The sequence below is a fragment of the Callospermophilus lateralis genome, unplaced genomic scaffold (assembly GCF_048772815.1).
Source record: "Callospermophilus lateralis isolate mCalLat2 unplaced genomic scaffold, mCalLat2.hap1 Scaffold_79, whole genome shotgun sequence".
NCBI lineage: Eukaryota > Metazoa > Chordata > Mammalia > Rodentia > Sciuridae > Callospermophilus > Callospermophilus lateralis.
Window position 1 is genome coordinate 3,644,034 of NW_027515935.1, and position 17,322 is coordinate 3,661,355.

The following is a 17,322-nucleotide window of genomic DNA, read 5'->3' on the forward strand; positions in this document are numbered from 1 at the left end:
ATATGCATATATTTAATACATTAAAATATAATAGTATATATGGCAATCGAAATTCATAAGGGGATATATATCCTTCACATATGTACCCAAAATATTCATTTTCCTCTACATTGTTTCATGTCTAAACTTGTTGAAGTATAAAGCTCACCACTGCTTGAATTTTCAGTTACCTCAGTGTATTGGGAGGCAGTGATCTCTTCATGAAATTCGTGTTTACCAAAGTGAGAGTACTCTCAAGAATATACCTGTGATGGTAGTAGGATTATATATATGTATATAAAAATATACATTGTGACCCAGGCGACAGAGACAGGGAGTCAGAAAATTACATATTTGTTGATTATGTAAATTCTTGGAGAAGTAAAATGAGAAAAAAATGTGTCAAAGGTTTTATAATATGTATCTCTGATGAAGCAAAAGGCAAGTCCAAGTATACACCATGCCTCCTATCAAATGCCTCTATTTCTATTCCTTTAAGATTATTTTTATTGATGTTAGGATAAGTAGTCAGAGCCTAGAAGGTTATGGGTTAGTATCAGAGATTCAATATTTCAAATGGCAAAACGGAAAATGAGTCTAATACATATGGGAACACGTGACATATAAAAATCTTCCACTGTCATCCACAACAATGCCTGGACATTACTATCACCCCAAAGAAGACACAATGAGAGGAGAAGAGAAAAAAATCTGTGAATACATGTCTGGAATTGGAAATTCTGAGGAGCTCACAAATTTGGGTGTGGCAGAAGAGATCCCAAAAGTAGAGGACAGGGTAAACATTCCACAAACATGGAACATTGCTGGCCTAATGACTTCTTGACTATCTGCCTCTGACATTCGTCCACTAGAAATATAGCTTTGTGTTTTAGCTTCCTTTGTAGTTAGATCATGAAAGCTTGGTCTGAGTCTATGTGAATAGGAGGACATGGGTTCATATTTTCCAATAGGAACAGGAGGCAGCAGAGCTGAATCCTCTCTATGCAGGAACTGTGGCCATTGGGGTATGAATATCTCCCTGGGTGGATTGTGAATCCTTTGGCTCACTGCCTAGTTTTAATGGCATTTCTTTCAGCTTCCCTGAAAATTGGTGTTTGTTTTTGAAATACAAAAAGGTCAACTAGGACACAGTGCTGGAGGGAGATCTGCCACGTGGGGTGAGTCAGAGTCTGAAGGCAAAAACACAAACTGGGCTGCTACCCCATATATCTTTCCCACTTGAGCATAGCAACTTTTTTCTGAGCATTGCACTATATCCTCTCCCCACAACAACATGCCTTTATATTTTGGGGTCTCCTGGCTTCACCTTGTCAGTCTCATGTCATTTGGAAGCAATGACAGAACCACAGGGGCCCACCACAGATGTTGGATCACACACCTGCACTCCATTGCTCCCAGTTCCCTGGTGGCTCCTACTCACTGGCATCTCTGTTCTTCACAGAGATGGTCATGAATTCCACTCAGTCAAAAATGGCACTCGGTGGTTCAGTCATGATGAGCAACAGGAGATCTAAAGGTTCTCCAGGGATTTCGGGTCATGGTATTCTCAAAAACTTCATGGTATTGGCCTAGCCATATTTCAAGAATGAAGAAGTTGACACTGTGGGTTTTGATTCATTCAGGAGCCATTAAGTGTTGAGGAATCTCCTTTTAGTAAAAGCTCTGGAGATCGCATGCAGGCAACGTTCCCAAGGAGTGGGGAAAGGTCACAGGAATCCAAGCCCTGTGGATTTAAAATTCAAACCATTTTAAAATGATAATGACTATGTTAATATGTTAAAAGATAAGCAATATAGAAAACATGACATCAGAATATTTAAGTGTGGGGAAGAATATAACACAAGTGCACAGTATTTGTTCAGTATATTTCCCCTCTCTCTTTTTCATTGCCTTAAAAATCATGCTAAGTTACTATCATTTCAAAATAGTTATTATAACAAAAAGATTTTTTTGAAACTCTCATAGTAGTCACAAAACGAATACGTTATAGGCAAACCAAAAATCATTAGCAATGAATCAAAATATACTACAAGAGTAAATCAAAAGAAGGACTAAAGTGGCTGGGAGAAGAACCCCCCCCCCCAATTTTTTTCCAATAATACAAAACAAGTTACAAAATGTCTATAATAAGACCTCACCCATTATTAAATACCTTAAATATAAACTGATGAAATTATCCAGATAAAAGATATAACATGACAGAGTGGATAACAAGACACAACAGTATGTTGCTTATGAGAAACTCACTTCACCTCTTAGGATACACATAGACTAAGGTGAAGGGATAGAAATGAGGCAGTTACCTCATTCACAAACAAACAGAATCCAAAGGAAAGCCCAAGTAACCATATTTACATCAGATAAAATGGACTGTAAGTCAAATGAAATAAGGTGACAATGAAGGTTATTATATAATGATAACGGGATCCAATAAGCAAGAAGAAATAAAAATTCTAAATATATATTCACCTAGTACTAGGGTACCCAAATATATATAGAAAATAATAATTAACCAAAAGGAAAAGAAAAATTTCATTATAATAATATTAGGGGATTCTTAACACCCTGCATTTAGCAATAGATAGACCATCCAGATAGAAATTGAACAAGGGAATGGCAGTGAAATTGTACCCTAGATCAAACAGACCTAACACATCTACAGAATAATCCATCCAACAACTGCAGAATACTTATTCTCACATGAAACATTCTCCAGGATGAATCATGAGATAAACTATTAACTTGTCCTCACACTTTTTTTTAAAATCAAGATCTTTTCATGCATCTTTTCTGAACATGATGAAATACAACTAGAAATTAAAAACAAGATATACTGTAGAACTATACAATACATTAAAATTAGACCACTTACTCATGAATAATCAATGGATAAAGGAAGAAATAAGGAAAATCAAGGATTTCTTGAAATAAATGAAAATGAAAAATAATAACTGAAAGTTATGAGATACAGCAAAAGCAGTACAGAGAGGAATAGTTGTAATCAACATCCACCTTGAAGAAAACAAAAAGAATTCCAATAAAAAATCTACTGGTGCATCTTATTAAGATTAAAAAAAAAATAAGAATGAACCAAATCCCCAAAATAGTAGAATGAAAGAAATAATAAAGATTACAGCATAAATAAGAGTTAAAAAAATATAAAAGATCAACAAAACAAAAGACCTGGCTTTTCCAAGAAAATAAAATTGATATATCTTTATCTAGATTAACTAAGAAAACAAATGAGAAGATACAAATTAATAAATTCAGAAATGAAAAGGAAAACGTTTCAAATGACAACAGAGAAATACAAAGGTTCATTAGAGATTATTTTGAACAACTTTGCACAAGGCAATTAAAAACCTAGTAGAAACTAGCTAATTCCTGGACACATTCATCTTACCAATATTGAATTGGGTAGAAGTAGCATATTTGAACCTAAAAGTAACAAGCAATGAGATTGAATCAGTAATAAAATGTAGCCCATGAAAATAAAGCTCAGGACCAGAAGGCATCACTACTGCAATCTATCAAACAATAAAGAAGAACTTATGCCAATTCCTCTTATATTATTCCAAAAATTGAGAAAAAAGGAAATTCTTCCAAAATTCATTCTATGAGGCCATCATTACCCTGATACCAAAACCAGACAATAACACAACAAAAAAGAAAATGACAGGATACTATCCCTGATGGGATAGAACAATACTCACCAAAGTACTAGCAAACTGAATCAAAGAACATATTAAAAATATTATTCACTATGATCAAGTGGGATGCACTCCATGTGGATAAGGATCCTTCAATACATGCCAATAAATAACCATGATATTTATTCAACAGATGAAGGACACACACTATGTGATCATATCAACAGATGCAAAGTTGTCCCTTCACAACAAAAATGACAAACAATGAGTCATTGCAGGAATGTACTCCAACATAATAAAGGGTATATTTAATAAGCCAACAGCTAGTATAATACTTATTATGGAACAGCTCTAAGCTTTCTCTTAAAATTTGGAAAAAAATAAGGATGCCCACTGTCATCATTTTATTCAACATCGTCTCAGAAGTGCTAGAAAAAGCAATAAGACAGCTGGGTAAAATGGTACACACGTGTAATCCCAGAGGCTCTGGAGGCTGAGACAGGAGGATCCTAAGTATAAAGACAGTCTCAGCAAAAGTGAGATGCTAAGCAACTCAGTGAGACCCTGTCTCTAAATAAAATGCAAAATAGGGCTGGGGATGTAGTTCAGTGGTCAAGTGCCTGGAGTTCAATCCGCAGTACCCCTCCAAAAAAGCAAGCAGGAAAGAAAAAGAGCAATAAGACAAGAAAAAGGAAGTAAAGGCATCCAAATTGGAAAAAAGGAAGTCAAATTGTCACTGTTTATAAATAACCTGATCCTATATGTAGAAAACCACAGATTCCACAGAAACTATTAGTATGCATCAATAAATTCAGAAAAGTTGCAGGATACAAAATCAACATACAAAAACCAGTAGCATTGCTACATTTGAACAGCAAATTATCTGCAATAGAAACCTAAAAAGCAGTACCATTTACAATAGTTACAAAAAGTAAAATAAAACATGAAGAGTAAATTTAACAAACTGGTGAAAATTCTCTAAAATAAAAACTACAAATCACTGATTTAAAAGACTGAAAAGAACACAAAAGTATGGAAAAACATTTTATATTCATGAATTAGAATAATCAAATCTGTTACAGTGTGCTTATCACCCCAAAAAAACTATGTATTCATATTCAATGCAATTCTTATCAAAATATTAATTATATTTTTCATAAAAGCAGAAAAACACAATGTTAACTTTATATGGAACCACAAACCATTCAACCATCTTGAATGAAAATAAATAAATAACAGAATAAGAGATATTGTATTTCCTGACTTCAGAGTATACTACAAAACTGTGGTAATCAAACAACAAAGTATGAATATAAAAACAAACACATACATCAACAGAACAAAATAGAGAGCCTGGAAGTCAACCCACACACCTAAGTCAACTGATATTTACAAAGGTGCTACAAACATGTATTAGAGAAAAGACAATCTTTTCAGAAAATGCTGGTAGTAAAATTGCATGTTCATATGCAGAAAAATGATATTAGACCCCATCTTTAACCAATTATGGAAATCTCCTCAAAATGTTATTAAAGACTTAAACATAAGACCTGATGCTATGAAACTACTAGAAGAAAATGGGAAATGTTTCAGGACATTGCAATCAGCAAATATTTCTTTGAACAAGACCACAAAAAACATAGGAAATAAAAGCCAAAATAGACAAATGGGAGTATATCAAACTAAGAGATTACTGCACAGTAAAGAAAAGAGTCCACTAGGTAAAGTTACAACATACACAACAGGAGGAAATATTTGCAAACTATAAATCTGATGAGAACTTAATATCCAGAATATATAAAGAACTCCAAAAACTCATTTAAAAAGTCATAATAATATCCCACTTAAAAACTGGAAAATAGAACTAAGCAGATATTGCTCAAAAGAAGGCATTCAAATGTCAATAGGAATATGAAAAAATGCTCCACATCACCAGTCATATGGGAAAGTTGAGTCAAATCCACAATGAGACACCATCTCACTTCAGTAAGAGTGGCTCTATACAAAAAACCAAAAGATAACAAGTGCTACACAGTATGAGAGAAAAGGAAACCCCTGCACAGTGATAGAAATGTAAATTAGTACAACTATTCTGGAAAACAGCTTGGAGGTTCCTCACAAAATTAAAAATAGAAGCAGCATGTGAACTAGCAACCCCACAATTAGGTATGTACCAAAGGCAATAAAATCAGTATGTCAGAGTCATCTGCACTGTGTTTATTGTAGCTTTATTCACAATCACCCAGAAATGGAATCAACCTAAGTGTCTGTCAACTGATGAGTGATTAAAGAAAATATGGCATATAAACCAAGAAGTCCCTATCATGTGACAACATGGATAGAACTAGAGATTATTATATTAAGAGAGATAAGACAAGTACAAAAAGACATGTAAGTACTGCATGATCTCACTCATGTGGAATGTAAAATATTTGATCTCATAGAAATTGGAGTTCAATGGTGGTCACCAGAGGTTGGGGACAGTAGGGGGAAAGGGCAGATGTGGAAAATTTATCAATGAGAGCCACGTTACAGTTAAATAGGAGTAAGAAGTTCTGGTTGCTGATGTACAGTAGGGTGACCACAGACTAGAAAAAAGCATTTTATAAGTTTTCACCATAAAGAAATGATGAAGGGGCTGGGAATGTGGCTCAAGCGGTAGCGCGCTCACCTGGCATGCGTGTGTCCTGGGGTTCGATCCTCAGCACCACATACAAACAAAGATGTTGTATCAGCCAAATACTTAAAAAAATATTAAAATTCTCTCTCTCTCTCTCTCTCTCTCTCTCTCTCTCTCTCTCTCTCTCTCCCTCTCTCTCCCACTCTCTCTCTCTCTCACTCTCTCTTTAAAAAAATAAAGAAATGATGAAATTTTGAGGAGACATATACATTTAACATGGTTTAATCACTACCCAGTGTATTCATGTATGGAAACATCACATGGTACCGATAAATGCAATTTTTACATTTTTATGTATCCATGAAAGTAAATTTAGTTTTAAAAGACAGAAGAGTCTCAAAAAGAGCATCTTAAGTACTATAGATTGCTTTATTTCAAACAGAGATTTTTTAATCCCTAATTTTTGCAATAATGTTGTAGGCATCATGTGTGTTCACATTCATGTGCAGGTTTTGCCAGAAGAAAATGATGGAGGAAGGAGTTAACATCCCATTGCCTCCACTTCAATTATTTTGCATTTATCTGGTGGCTTGATATAAATTTTATTTAAATAAATTCATTCTGGCTCTTAAACTATGAAAACTAGATTTTTGCTACTATTAGTCGGGACCTGTATCTTTCATATTTACCATTCTATCCCCAGTACACACTTTCACGATGCTTGGTCAATGTCTGTCATGTAAATGAAATAACTAACTCCTCTGGTTCTTAAATCCCCTCTACAATATTCACGTGGTAAAGTGGTAAAAATTCTTTTTACCCATTTCTAATGACAGCAAATATATTATTTCTTAAATGAATCAATTCTACCTTGGGTATTTGATTTGAAATTTCCACATAACAAATGACTATCTTTTTATTCTGATTTTTCTGTTTCCCCTGACTCTACCACTTCATGTTATGAGTCAAACCCTTTTCTAAAAAACAGAATTTTCCAAACAAAATGTTTGAAGGAAATATCTAAACAGAATGTTTCCTGCTTTAGCTGAATTTAAAATTTCTTCCACGGGGAGAAAGCATTGATCAAAGCGCCAGCACCCAGAGCTCAGTGAAAGATGCCATAAGCATTGGAGGATCTGACCATCACATCAGGTACCTGGAACCCTTTTTTTAACACCTTTAATACTCACTTCACACCTTTGGTTTATTTCAGTTTTAAATATTAAAAAAGTAATAATTTGCATATACTTTCATTATCCTCTTCTTTAAAAGAACAACAATATGGTATAAATTTAAAATTTAAGCTTATATATTAAAAAACAAATGAAATGCACTTTCTGATAATCAATCTCTCCCTTCACTCAGTTAAATGCAGTAGTGACTTTCTGCAAATTACTCCCTTACCTTTACAGTTTTTCCACAAATGCAAATCTATGGGTGATGGATGTGTATACATTCATACATAGGTGGTGACTTGCTTTCTTACCTTTTATCAAACTTCTAAAGCATTGTTTATAGTTTATAATTTTCAGCTTATATCTTTTAGTTTGTAGTAGATATTATGGATCACTACCTAGTCTCCTCTTCAGAAATGATGTACCAACTCTTGCAGCTACCAGATGCTACCTAGCTCAGACCCTCAAATATGGTTCCAAGACCATAGTGTCTCAAATCTCAGATTCTCCTGAATGGTATGAGCCTGATAAGCAGCTCACTCATCCTTGTTGGAGGCAAGTACTCCATTGTTTCTAAATGTCTTACTGATTCTCCTACTTCCCAAGCATATATACCCCCTACAAAATACTCTTCTCCCTCCTGATTACCAGACCATTATTTAGGGTTAAATCATGACATGATCCATCCATATAATGGCTCAGTCTGCTATGAAAGGAAAAGGACCTTACACTCAAAGGGCTTCTAAGACCTGGTTGACATGTCCCAGTATGAGTTGGGAGAGTAGGAAGGGATCCTTTAGGTCCTGAAATAAGAGAGATGGGACAAAGGGCTGGAATTCATTGAAATGGAAGCACTCTCCCATTATGTGGGATTAAATGCTCTAGTAAAGGAACATCACAGAACAGAGCGTTACTATGTTTTCAGATGGGAACAAAAAGTTTAAACATTGATTAAAATTAAGAGCAGGCATCCAGAACTTCCATGGCCAACAGTAGAGAAAGAGATTAAAAAAGAAAAAAGAAAGAAAGAAACCTCAGGAATTTGGAAATTCTAACACAAGAAAACTCATCATAAAACCTAGAGGACTTTCTATTCACCCTGTAGGTCAGGGCTAATGGTAAAATATGCTATTACAGAATTTACAGAACTTGGTTATGCTAGCAAAAGGGATAAAGAGATTCTTAAACAAAGGAGGTCAGGTGGGATTCTGGAAGCAACTTGATTATATAATGACCATATTGAGTGACAGGGTCAGGGTTTGACCAAGGCTATCTGACTGTTAAACAGCCACAGTGGATTGGCTGAGGCCCCTGGTACAAATCCACCATGGTCAACTTCTTTATTTCTAAATCTCCTTCCTTGTTGCTCACAGATATTGTTTCCAAGCACACTGTCAAATAAATCTAAGCACAGATCTCAGAAATGCATTCTATTTTCTGAGGATTCTAAACTAGGATATATTTAACACTTCATTTTCAAAATTATTTTGTGTTGATATATATGCCTATTGTACATATGTATCAATATGGATTTACTTTGATGAATCAGTGTATTCTAAAGGTTTTCAAGAAAATTTTAATGTCATTGTCAAAGAAATATAAGCTACAATATTATAAATCTTAACTCATATGTATATACATGTTTAATGTAATACAAAAATAACAACTTGTGTGCCAAAGTAGTTGTGCCATTGAGCTATATATTCACACTTGATATTTTCAGACTTTTAAACTTGAATGTTCTTCTACGGTTAATAATATGGCTCTTGTTAGTGTGATTTTTAGTTGGTGATCACTATGAAGTTGAGTTTCTTGTTTCCATTTTTAAATTTCATTTTTTGCTTTGGTACATCAATCTAGCAACTTGTATTCATAAGTTATTGATTTGTTTCAAATGTATTCTTTACCTTTTACTACTCATGTGTATTGCTAATGCCCTCACTAAATGTGTGGCCTATATTTATAATTTTCTTTATGATGATTTGAGTGTAAATAAAATATTCAGCTTGTTCTATTTACAGACTCTATTTGCTAGAATTTTTAATCTATTCTATTTACTTGAATACCACCTTAACAAATGTTTACTTAATCAAAAGTCATAAGGAGATTCATATTTTCTTCTGAAAGCTTTATGGCTTTTTGTCTGTACTTGAGTTACCTATCTGGAATTGACTTTGATGTATAGTTGGATACAGGGAAGCTTTCTATTTTCTCTTCTGTAGACAGACACCCACCTCAGGAGCCCACTTACTGACCTGTCCTAACACTACTCATCTGCCTTGGTTCAACATTTCATAGATGTAGAGATCTGTTTGGGTTCTGAGTAATACATGACCTGGATAGTGTCTTTATGTATCTATGTACCAAATGTCACATTCAATTACCATGCTCTAAGACACACTTTGATATCTGGTACAGAAAGTACCTAGTTTTTATTCATGAATAACTTGATCTCTACTCTTCATCCTGAATTGTAGAACCCACTTATCAAATACTCATAACATGCTGGAGTTTACTTGCAAGTTCCTGATTTGGATAGTTGGACTTTTTTCCTATCTAGAAATATGGTACACAACATCATTAATGGATATCTTCAATGTATTTCAATGAAGATACATTGTTTTCTGTTAGATTCTCCCTCTGTCCTGTTTTTTCTGCCTTGTTCTCACTTTCTGTAATTTTGAGACAGGGTCTCACTTAGTTGCTAAGGCTTTAAATTCACAATCCTCCTGCCTCAGCCTCCCAGGTCACTGGGATTACAGATGTGTACAACCACACTCAGCAGAAACTTATTTTTAAAAAGACTGATATTTTGAATATCCAACAACTATATCTTAAATTTTATTGTAGGTGTAAGAATCCATTTTGGCAGTCTTAAAAGAGAAATTTTTCCAGTAAGATACCATAAACTCATAATTCTTTGAAATATACTTTCCAAGCACTCATGTACTCTGAAGCCCACATATAGATCTTGAATTTCAAGTCCTAAGTGCAAGCTGTAATAAATGTGAATATCTATATTTCTGTATTAGTGTTTCAGTGAACTACAAAATACAAATGATTCTGGGAAGGAAAGTAAAGGTTTTCTCCCTAACAATGCACAGTAATTGTGCAATATTGGTATAATCATAACAAACCAAATGAAATATAAATTCTTCTCCTAAACTGAACATAATAAATTCCCTTTCAAATGATGAAGTGGAACATTCCAATAACTATTTGTTTTCTGATTCACAGCTCCTTATATGCCAAACTGTAGGGTCAGGAATGCTCAGCCAGTTGAGCAATTGGGTTGGCTGAACATCTTCAAGTACTGCATAATTTAGGCCAAGGAGGTTAATTAGCATATTATTGTTTGACAAAATGAACAGCATGGAGTTGCCAAACTTAAATTCCTTAAATAGTAACACATAAATCTTAGTACAGTGGCACTTCCACAGATGGCAGCATGCTATCTGATAGATGAAAAGGGCTGCTTGAGCATAACATTAAGATTCTAAACAGCAAAAGAACTCTACACTGAACAAATTTCACAGGGCAGCAGAAATTTATCATGTTTGTTTTGTCACTGTAACTCACATCTTGCCAACTCAACCCCATAAAGAGATAAGGGACACATCCAGAGGTAGCAAAAGTGGGGATTAACAAAAAACAATTTATGCAAATGTAGTGTGCAATAAACTGCTTTCTGAGAAACTGTATAAACTATCGATTGTCTCTTTGTGTTTTATGAACAATGTCAAATTCCAAGTCACTTTGCTCTCTTGTGTGTCTTGGTTCTCATATTATTACACAATGTTCTGGAAGCATTTGGTCAAGTACTAGTTCTACATTCCATTATTTGTCTTATAGCCAGCGAACACTATATGAAAATAGAACATAATAGCACATAACATATTAAAATAGCAATTCTTGAGAGAAACATTGATAACTAGAAAGAAGAGCTTAGCTCTTTAACTCAGGATTTTACAAAAATCTCATTAAGTCTTGTTTTCCAATGTGAGGGTCCCCAAGTCCACCCTCTGTTTTGATGATTCACAGGAAAGGTTTATAGGACTCTGAAAGCTGTTGTACGCATGATGACAGGTTATTACAGCAAGAGTATATTAATCAAAGTCAGCAAAGGAAACAGGTTTCTAGGGAGGAATGCAGAAGAAACCAGCCATGAGGTCCCAGTTGTGTTGTCAGGGAAGACACAAGTTAGAACTGAGCTCTCCACTGACAGTCTGTGATAACAGAGGAAGCTCATCCCAGCCCTGAGTCGCAGGCTTTATCTCAGGGCAGGTACCCTACGTATGCAATCCCTGTGTGACTCACCTCAACTGCTCAACTTGCCTCCCTAAGGAGGCAAACTGATAGAGAATGGCTCATGGTACATGGCCTCCATTGTACCCATGCTTGAGACACCCCAAAACTCCAGGCATATGTACAAAAATGGACAATTACAATAAACCACATAGTTAGCATGACCTATCTATCATGGCCCAAGATCTGGTACACAAAGACATTCTTATGAGCCATGATATTCCAAAGATTCACAAGTGATCGCCCAGAAGCCAGTTCTTAGGCCAGTCCTGAGAATATTTGGATTTTGCAGCTTTTAAGAATCTGCTATATAATCTAGTACCTACATGTTATGGTTTGGATGTGAGGTGTCACCCAAAAGCTCACATGTGAGACAATGGAAGAAGGTTCAGAAGACAAATGATTGGATTGTGAGAATCCTAACCCAGTCAGTGATTAATCCCTTGACAGGGATTAACTGAGTGGTAACTAAACTGGTAGGTGTGGCTGGAAGAGGTGGGAATCCAAAGTGTGTATTTGGGCTATATATTTGATTCTGGCAAGTGGAGAATTCTCTTTGTGTTTTCTGATTATCATGTGAGACAATTTCCTCTGCCACACTCTTCCTCCATGATGTTCTGCCTCTCCTCGAGCCCTGAGGAGTGGAACCAGTCTTCTATGGATTAAGACCTCTAAAACTATGAGCTCTCAAATGAACTTTTCCTCCCCTAAAATTGTTCTGGTCAGATCTTTCAGTCCCAGCAGTAAAACAGCTGACTAAAACACTATTCTTAACGATACTGTGTTATGCTATTAAAACTCTTCTTAAGAGCTTAGATTGCATGTTAAGTAATCTAATCACACAGGAAAAAAAATTAAAAATGAGGCACAAAAAATTTTATGGATGTGATGAAAATGCTTATACCTTGATTATGATGTTTCTATGGATTTATGTGTATGTACAAACTCATAATTGTGTACATTATGTGTGTGCAGATTTGTGTATCAATTATAGCTCAATAAAGCTGTTTAAAAAGAGTTTTTAAAAATGGAAAAATAAAACATTAAAAAACCAAATTGAATGTTATTTTTCCTTTCTCAGTTAAAAAAAGAGACATCATTAGTACAAATTCACCTTCTCCCTTCAGGTGACAATGATAATCTGAATTTGAAAAAGTAAAAAAAAAATAAAATGGAAAGAAATCATTATACCTACTCTGAAGCACTGACTTGGTTTACATGCAAAATATAAATTCTTAATAAACTCTAATACTGGACCCGACTTAGGCTGAGGAAGAGTCTTAGTTCCTGCCTTGATCTGTGAATTTGAGGCATCTTGGCTCTAACTTGAATCCTCTCCTGGCAATTTCCCTTAAAGCAGGGTAAGGTATTTGTGAGTCAATGTGATTACACTTACCTGGTCTTTTCTAGACCATATGGGAACTTCCCAGACTTCCCAGACACCCCAGATCTGCAACGGGACTTGCATATCCTGCACCCAAGGTCTCTAAAGGAGAATCACAGATGTATTCACATCTGGATGCAACATGCTATGGCACAGGATAGGAGAGAACATGGACCCATGAGTTTTGTGTCCACACAGGGTATAAAGAAGGTCTTCTACAATGTATCACAGAACAATATTCAGAGAAAAAACAGGTAGGCCAGGGTAAAGAGTCAGGATGAGGTCCACATGTTCCTGCATGTTAGTACAAGAAATAAAACAATAAATTTGAGTTGGCCCTTCCACATAATTGTGGGAGAATAGATTGCTAGTTTTATTTCAATCTTTAGATATTTGTGTATATGATGCATGGCCTCCATTGTACCCATGCTTGAGGCAAGTTGGCCGATTCTAGTAAATGATCAATTTCCTCTTGGGTCAGGTCTTCAAATCAATACAATTTTTGTGGAATATGTATTATTTTAGAAACTGATATATATTCTACAGAGATTATACAGATATATCTTCACCTGAGGGAATGATTTCATACCAGTTCAAAACTGTTATCTAGTTAATCACAGAGAAAATTTCCTAAACCTAATTCTAACACTCAAAGATTAGCATCATGCAGAATTAATCTTTTGTTTCACCATTCCCCCCCAACTTTCATAGGTTTCATCTATATGGACTTGTTGACTTTTTACATACAATATCAGATAAGACAGACTGCTGTGTCATTGGTGTGAACACTTAACTTTTTCAAGCAGGAGACTTGGGGTTCTAATCCAGGACTCTGATGTGGCTAGCATTTGGAGATAACAAATTGGGTACCAAGGAACAAACACAGTTAATCTAAGATTTGGGAGTAAAAAGTTAAAGAAAGCTCTAAAATACAGTCAAATGGAAAGGGAGATAGAGATCAAATCTGACCACCAAACATAGAAGCAATCATAGAAGCCAGCCCACATCGGGGAATTATGTCTAGAACAGGGAATAAAAAATAAATCTTGCATAATTTCCCTAAGTCTTCAGTGCACAGAAGATAATAGGACACTCTTACCTGCGTTTGTTAGAGGAAAGGTGGTCCTTAGGGAGAAAAGGCAATTTAGATTTTGTGGGCATGAGTTTATACACATTCCAATTAACAGGAAATACTTCCAAGTTGTGTAATTATGAAAGAGTTGCCCAGTTTATTAAGCAAGAAATGAAGCTGGGTGGTTACAGCGGGGATGGTGATGCACAAAGTCTCCAAATTAAACACAAGAAAAAGAATAAACAAAGAAACAAAACAAAAAAGAAAAAGACCAAGGAAGAGAGGTGAGGAGAAAAGATGGAAGGAAGAAAGGAGGGAGGAAAGAAGCAAGTATGCTCAATAGGCAAATCTGAGCAGAATTCATTTTACAAATATCAGAAAATGAGTGACAGGGCAAAAACACAAATTGCTGAGAGATTTGAATAATATATACATCTAAGTCCAGAATCATAAAGCAAACCTGAGAAACTCACAGAGAAAGTGTACACATGGCAGAACACAGATGAGAATAAATACAGTGTAGGGATGTGGCTCAGTGGTCAAGTGCTCCTGAGTTCAATCCCCTTACCAAAAAAAAAATAAAAAAAAGTATCTGGCCCCCAAGTAAAGAAGTTGTCACAGAAGCCAGCCCTCATAGGGAATTTTGTCTAAAACAGGTAAAAAAAATATTCAGTACCCCAAATTGGAGTCCAAGAAGCCCTGAAGATTTGAGGAAAGGAAGAAAGGGAGAAAAGGAATTGGATGAAGATTCATTAAACAAATTAAAATGCTCTAGGCATTCCAAAAAATCCAAAACATTTTACCTTCCATAATAACAGAATTAGTTGATGAGCAAAATTCATTCAGTCTCTCAGAGATTTCTTATAGTGTCTCCGAAGTGCTGAACCTGATCCTGTGCTCAGTGCCACCCTGACATGATGAACCAAAGGAATGTGATCCTGGTCCCATGGGGCTCCCTGTCCAGGGGAGCTAAGGAGGAGAAGAAGATTACATGAATGCATAAGTTAGTTAATTTGAGACACTAAAGTGACTGCTAAATATTAATTGTGGTGTTATAAAGAGATATTTCAATATTTAAATCCACAATTTAATGGAAATGATCTCTAGACAATAATGCTTAAAATTTGATCAAAATGTCAAGGGGAAATTAGTCAAGGAAGGTGAATAGTTGTTCATCACATGAAAGAAGATCTTATTTGGGTTGCTAAGGAAAAGCCAATATAGAGAAAGCACAGAAACCTACATTAAGTTTGGTAAGAGAAGATAGTATAGTTGAATAATGTCTACTACTTGACATAAGGATTGGGATTTCATTGTACAGAATAAATACCTATTTTCAATATAAGGCAATATGATATGAATATTTTGATGTAGATGAATCAAGGAAAGAAATCAAAATAGATTGCATTTTAAAAAATTGAGTTGGGTTGTGTTAAATTAAGGGAATAAAAAAAATACACCAAGGTTATAGTGGCCCAAGATTCATGTACATCTTAAGGAATGTGAATCTTAAGGGCTAGAAATAACAAAGAATATTAATAAGTAAAGAGCATATGTACCAAACACAAATCCAAGCTGTCCTACTCAGGCTGAAGAAAAGGAACATCAGAGCAACAGGAGCCCTGACAAAAATGGTTGAAAGTATGTTGCTGACATGGAATATTGAAACACAATGCACACTGCAGGAGAACCTCATAGATGCTGTAGCTCTGGACAGCTGTGTGGCAGTGCTACCTCTGACTCTCTGAGGAAAGCAAGAAGAGGTATAGACTCCTTACCATATGAGTGACGTGAGGGCCACTGCTCAGCACAGGGAATCTGGAGCAATTCCAAGAGGAGATCTGCTGTTGACACCTGATAGCATTTATCTAAGTGGAGTGAATTTGATTATTTTTTGTGTGTACATTAAATAGAAACCCAAATATGTGTATTTATGCTTTTGTGTGTCACATCTTTATTTGATACACATATAAACACATGTATGCATCAGCTCTAACAGGAACTTGAAATGTGACTACATCATGGCTACCATAGCAAAAATGGTCTGAACTTACAAATCATTTTCTTTTTGCTAAATTCTTTACCCTAAAGAATTCAAAGAATTTAACATTCTCTTCCCAAATCCTTTGTTTCTTTTTTTCTTATGAAAAATAGCTATTGATACACTTAAGCTTTCCATTTTAATTGCACATGTCAAAAACATCACATGGGTTGGTTTTGAGGGTAGATCCTGTCTTTAAATCCAAGTTCTACTCTTTGGCAACTTAGATAACCTCACTGTGTCTTATTTTCTTATCTATAAGATACACCATCTTACTAAGGTAATTGGAATTAATTTCTTCAGAAGAGCATCCAGAATATAGCATGGGACCGATGGCTACGATTTATTGGTTTTTTAGTGTCTTCTAAATGAGACCACATATGCAAAAGCACTTAGAACCATAAAGCATAATGCAAGTAGAAGGCCTTATTGTTTTTATGAAATGATATTTTCATTTTATCTCAACTTCAAAGTGTATCAAAATGAAATTCAGCATTTAATGACACCCTCATGCTTCTAATTGTGACATTTGACACTAAAATTAAGAGAGAAGTATCTAATTCATCAACGTATGACAGACATGAATTAGGAGCTAAACTTAAAAGGGCCTAAAATTTCCATTATCTACCCTAGACTCGTTCTGTACCCTTTTTCATCCTGTTTTGTGTCTCTGGGGCTCACCTGCATGGGTTGTATCATCAGATCAACGATGTCCTGTCACTTCCATGGGGGCCAGTGGATGAAGACCCCTAAAACAATCAGAGAAGAGAGGTGTGAGGTCTTCAGTTATGCCCATCTCTTGTTTCTCCATTCTGGAATCATCACTTTTTGCCCCACTGGTTCCCTCCCTGAGAGCCTTCCTCATGTTACCTATAACTACCAAAGCCACTGCTCCATTCAAGGCTCTCTGCCCAATGTGGTTCTCTTCATCCTCTTGTCTCTCTGACCCTCAGGGTGGAAAGAGCCTGCTGGTCCTCACTCCTGCACTATTGTCACTCCCGTGAAGCCGGCTCATACCTCTGTCGTAAGTTCCATCATAAGTGAGCCATCATTATGTGATCTTAATTAAATTCCT

General features: G+C 35.5%; 1 long non-coding RNA gene across 1 annotated transcript in view; it reads right to left on the reverse strand.

Annotated features, from left to right (window-relative positions):
* Positions 1 to 1,573: 1,573 nt before the first annotated feature.
* The window catches only part of LOC143640931 (uncharacterized), a 103,949-nt gene continuing 88,200 nt past the window's right edge, over positions 1,574 to 17,322 (reverse strand). Inside the window, exons 3-4 of the long non-coding RNA XR_013155198.1 lie at positions 16,929 to 16,996; positions 1,574 to 1,723 (exon numbers count right to left, since the gene is read on the reverse strand). This is a non-coding gene — a long non-coding RNA (uncharacterized LOC143640931). The remainder of the gene's footprint in view (positions 1,724 to 16,928; positions 16,997 to 17,322) is intronic.